Source organism: Watersipora subatra, chromosome 3, assembly GCF_963576615.1.
Source record: "Watersipora subatra chromosome 3, tzWatSuba1.1, whole genome shotgun sequence".
Taxonomy (NCBI): domain Eukaryota; kingdom Metazoa; phylum Bryozoa; class Gymnolaemata; order Cheilostomatida; family Watersiporidae; genus Watersipora; species Watersipora subatra.
The window spans coordinates 21,975,372-21,981,616 of NC_088710.1; positions in this window are offsets into that span (position 1 = coordinate 21,975,372).

Here is a 6,245-nt window from a genome sequence, read left to right on the forward strand (position 1 = left end):
ATTGCGGCAACTCTTGGCATGCTATTGAGATTACAGAGGCGCCCAGTATTGATTTTTGCTTCAGCCTGACCTTCAAGTTTACTATTCCCACATCTGCGTATAGCTGATACTACGCTGATAGTTGGAGCTTGTGTCCATGCTGTGGTCGATTACACGGGCTGAGTGCCCTGTATAGTGCTTATGGCTTTCCATTCATCCACGATGGTGGGCTAAGGCCTGTGAACTTACTCAAGGCTATTTCTGACACAAATATGTACACCCTTTGGCGATTAGAAGTCCTGCGTTTCCATAGTTGATGTGAGCCATGATTTGTCTGAAGCGACGACGATTGCTTCCCAGAGAAGGTCATGTGCAGACCAATACCATGAATTCTAGTTAGTTATCTGCTAAAACTAAAATGTGCATACCTCCTTTCACATAGCAGTTAATCTGTTGCTAGCGTTCAGTGATATCAGTATTGTGACAGCCACTCGTTTCTATGGTTACTTTTATTTCAAAGTAAATTAATTACCAAGTTACATTCACTATGTTTCCATGATGCGCAGTACTGCGAAGCAGCCCCCTCGAAGTCGAGGGGATTGGACGTTTCCATGCTGCGCAGTGGTTTTCAGCAAATTAGCAGAGAAGAGAAATTGTATTAATCGAATCGCCTGATGGAGAAATTGAATCGATCATGGATACCGAACGTCAGAAACGGTCTTTTTATGCTTCTGTCATCATTGTACTTTTATTTACAATACACATTCACAAGGTTTTACATACCTAACACAATTTTTTATGAAGTAATACATTTTTTTTTACTAAGTATTTTTTAAGTAATATATTATTTAAACGTTAATTTAGGACTTGCCGTTGGCATCGATAACAAAGTCTAAAAAAGTAATCACCTCATCATCCTCGTGGGTGCAGACCATAATTAAATATAGGTGAAAGAAGATCGGAAGAATAGAAAAAAACAAGTTTAGCGGGATAACATTTGTACTAGTTCACGGCCCTCGAAGAATCCGTCTCCACGGCATGAGAGCTATGCGCAGCCACTGCGCAGCAGCTGTTTCCTTGCTGCGAATTTGCACTGGCTCCGCACTGATCAGTGCGCAGTGATTTCAGTGCGAAGCCGCCGTTTCCATGATTCGGAGAGGGCGCCACTCCGAAGTACTGCGCATCATGGAAACATAGTGAGCGATGTGTAGTGACACCTGGATACACCAGTACTGAAGTGCTACACTGGGTTGACAATCAGGTCATGTTTCCGTAGGGCGCTGTATAACGATGATGGTTTATTTCTATGTATGAAGCAAGGGGAAAGCAAGACATGCATACGACCAAATACGATGCCATTTATCGTTACAGCCGTTGTTTTCATGGCACAAAGATAGCGTATTGAATGGGCATTTTTCTTCCAAACAGTGACCTTGAATCGTGACAGCATGAGAGTGACACGGCTGTTTCCATGATGACATTGCGGCGCCCTACGGGGTGTGTCACTACATTGTATGGAAACTTAGTCAACGCTAAGTTATAGTTTTAATGTAGCTGATATGAACAGCTGCAGTAGAAATCATTACATATAAAATGTAATAATAATATTGCTATTTACGATATTTTGAATATAAAACAACATCTTTTGTTTTCATTATATTATAATGAATACAAAATACCATACAAGGGTTAAAGTATCGCAAGTACAACATGCAAAAGATGACTCGCTATAACAAACAATATAGCATATCTTATGCCAATGTTAACATAGAGTTTCAATCAGTTTCCAGTAAGCCTTTGGCATACCCAGCGACTACATCAAGATAATCGACAAAATGCTTTTAATTGTCTAAACAAATTATTAGCGAGCACGATGCTAGCAGCTTTTGCAATTTATATAGTCCGAGGCACATAACGCGCCACCCATGAAAAATACTAACACAATTCGCCATAGTAAATACAATGCAACTGACTTGCTTGCGCTAAAGATGGCAACTCTTATACAATGGAACTTTTGCTGATAAAAAAAATTGTTGTTATTTAAAAAGAAATGATTCGTAGCCATGGTGTCCAAACAATAAAAAACCAACAATAGCGCAATTTAGGCGGTGGTTGCATCGTATGTACTATGTTGAATTGCACTTGTACTTTTATTGTGTGACGTAATACCTGTCTTAACTATACTAATCGCGAAAGCTGTTAAAATCGTGCTCGCTAATAATTTGTATAGCCAATAAAAACGCTTCGTCGACGATTCTGGTGGGCATGCACAGCGCTGACAATTCTGTGAATATCGCTCATTTCATGGTTTTCGGTCGAAACCAATAAAGAAATCGACACGTGTGGCCATACCTTTACCCTCTGGTCAAGCCAAGAACCGGACTGTCAAAGACGCAGCATTGAGCTCAGCCAATCCTTCTACCAACAAAGATAGTGATCTAACATGATAAAGAGGAGAAATACAGCCATCTAATGCAGATGTTATATATAGCAAGCTAAATATAACGAGTATAGCACACCAAAGAATGATACCACACGCTAAAGATAACAATATAGGGGTGTGATGAAAGTAAACCTCAGAAAGATAACAATATTTGGAATTCAAAGCATGGAAAGTTCCTTAGTAGGATCCATCCTTCAAAAGAGTGAATCTTTAAACCGTACAAACGCTAGATGACTAATGATACCCACTGCTGCTAGCTCAATAAGTTAGTCTAAGACAGTCGACAGACAACTTCTCCAAGAGAAAAATTTTGCAATTAGCAGAATTCTCAACTCTATTTCAAGTAAATGAGATGAGAATTTTCCTGACGATGTCCTGATCACCTCTAAATCACCCTCTTTTCTTTTGGAAGAATTAATGTGTCTGCCAGACGATGGTAAATAGTCTGCCAGACGATGGTAAATAGTCTGCAAATGATAACTGATGGATAACAGATGACAGAAACAGACAACAGAAACAGATTACAGAAACCTTCAATGATATTTTAGCGAAAATATATATATATATTTTTTTTTCAAAAATATTTTTGCGAGCATCTACTTAGAGAATTATGTACAAGAAATCTGAAATGGTTAATTCTTATTGGATTGCAATTGACCAACTTTATTGTTGGTTCGGAGTTATACAGAATCATACAATAACCATTAATTGTCCGCTGTTAGTCGGGCCGATGTCCCACTTCCCGCAAAAAAATTGAAAATTCGCAAAAAAGTGAAAACCCGCGAATTAGAAACTACTTTTTAAAGTATGAGTCATAATTTTAACACCAAAACTCCTAAACTTATTATACATATTGTATGAATTTTATACATAGTAATTATATACATTGTAAGTTTTCTTGATTGACTTTCAGTTTATATTTCAACTTCAGTCCCAGTATTTTAAAGCCTGGTTCTCATATTGAATGCGAGACCTCGGCAGTACATTCGTGCAGGAAAACACTTGCGATGTTAGGTTCGGCAGCTAATGTTCCCATAAAACTGCATTGCTAATAATCACATTAAACATGGCCTCTCGCCATACCGTTTCGAAAATGCTGACCTTCGACTGTACAGTGCATTTAAGGAAGGTTTTGTCTGCGACTCTTCGCGAATGTTGAACAGCGCTGAACTCTTGCGTTGACTGCTGGCAACTATCGGCGGTACTTGCCGCGTAGGTTCACATTTCACCGCTGATATCCTTGCGGTGCTGTCGCTGGTGCTTGCAGCGTATATAGGAATCAGGCTTTAGCCACAGAATGTAGTTATGCATTAGTATGGACTTGATCTGGTCTGAATATTTATGCTAGTGATCAACTCGGTGCACTGTGGGAAGAAGTCCCCTATATATAAATATGAGAGAGATTCCTGTATTTTATATATTTTGGCTTTTTATTTTTATTCCGTTTTCTTTAATTTCCTTATTTTAAAGGAACATGTTTTACTCCACGTAGTACTGAAGCGGCGAAGTTGTTAAACCACAAAGTAGCGAGTGATTACTGCATGTGTATACCCCAACCAACCACTACCCCAACATCCAAACACTTACTAAGGACTACAGGCTTAATACTATTCTCTGTTACTCTACCTCTGACCATACCATATGAATGCCAAGCCATACACCCTCTAAAAATGTCATCGACTGGCTTTTCACAAATCTAATTACTAGTTCATTGATTGTCATTCTTTGATGTCTAGAAAACATGGAATAAACACAAATTACACAGTAGGACAGACATCAAGGGCGAGAATGTCGACTGTAGCTGCCTTAAAGATCAAAGGTCAACAAAGTCATCTCACTGCTATTGAACCTTACACTGATTGTCTTGACAGCTGCCGGATTTTTCACAGGATCAGCTACAGTTGTTACACGATACGATATGCCTTGAAGATGAATTAAAAAAAAATTCTGGTAGATTTTACCAGAAAGTTACGGGTATTTTCTATTATTTGCGATTGTTTTTGATGTTTAAGTGATTTGACTGCCAGAATGTTTTAAAATTAGAATTGACAAAACTTGAATAAGGTTAAAACACTCGGAAAAAAATCCTTGCGAAATGGTGTCACTAGCTGGTATAGTTGATATTAGCTATTGTGTTCAAGTTGTAGCATTACGCGTCTCTATGCTGTTAGTCTCTTTGCCGAAGTGTAACAATATTATAGACGTCATAACCGCACCCTCGCTTGAATGAGCAGTTTAACTGCGATCAAATTTTCTCGATTTTAATCTTGAAACATCCTGGCAGTCAGATCATCTTGAACATCAAAAACAACTGCAAACGGTAGAAAAATACCGACACTTTTGGATACAATCTTTTAAAATTTACTGAGTTCATCTTTAATGATGATTTTTCCAACACGTCAGGAGAACATTTAGGCAAAAAAAGTTATAATCTTTGCTTGTTTTGTCAAAAACTCTCTTTGCTGTTTCCTCTCTCCAGACTGCCTGCTATAGAGTGCTGGACATAGATGCAAGCTTGGAGATGAATATAGCTATATCGGAATCTGTTGGCAAGCCTATCACTTCTGAATATTTAAATTGGCAGGAATGTTTCTTTTTAACATCTAGCCAGAGAGGAGAATGTTTAGACAGTCAGAGGCTTGGTTAGAAACCTATGGACGATCTAGTTCCTTTTTCATAATTTTACTGTCACTGAGGTTGCCTGGCTAAACGCAAAACAACCTCAAACTGCATTTTTAATCTATCATCAGCTAGTCAACCCTTATTAATTCATATCACACTTTCTCTCAATCACTAAGTTTCCATGACGGCTCATGATTCACAAGTTTGAGCCATCCTGCAAGTTGACCTCATCATGGAAACGGCATAAATCCGCAAGCTAAGCGAGTTTTGTGATTCCTAAAACTTTACCTAATTCATCATGTTTGCAAATAATAGAAACAGCACTTGCGAATGATGCGCACTAAAATACCACGCCAGCTATTCAATTTTCAACATTTTCAATACTTCCGTTGTCCTTTTTCGATTGAGTTTCATGTGTTTGCGTCGCCAACACGTGCGCTCCCATCTGCGTCGCTAGTTATTAATTTACATGTATAGCATACAAATCCTTACCTTTTTTCAACAAGGTGCCGGAGTCAATCCACATCATGCTAATGTCCATAGAAACACTTAATTCCAACTGTTACGCAACTAGTGCACAACTCCAAACCCGCATGATGTGGGTCATGGTAACACAGTGTTTAAAGTCTCTACTGAGCTTAGTTTGTGTTTGGTGGTGTAACTGACAAGGGTTTGATGTGGCTATGCATCAACTGAACTGGAGTGTATTCACGGAGGAAGGATTTCCTGACAGTGTCCACTTTTACTTAGCCACGCGAAGACTGGAACTATTTGAACATCTCTCAATATCTGTTCAGATAGAATTGATGGGGTTTAATTCAACCTTTATGAAGGAAATCACATTACCTGTTTTTTCCAAATTAATTAAAAAAATGTTGTTCTAATTTGCAATTAAACTCCATTGTGTTACAGTAGGTGGTAGGTGGGAGCTTGTACAAAGTTTTAGTAGATTTATCAAAAAGTTTTGGTATTTTTAAATCATATGCGATTGTTTTTGATGTTTGAGGTGATTTGATTGGCAGGGTGTTTCAAGATTACAATCAGCAAAACTTGATCGTAGTTAAAAACCCTCAGATCAAACAAAAGTGTGATTATGACATCTACAGTTGCAAATAGACCGACAGAATAGAGATACGTAGCGCTGCAACTATAACGCAATAGCTTAAAGCAACTATAGCAACTAGCAACTATAGCAACTATG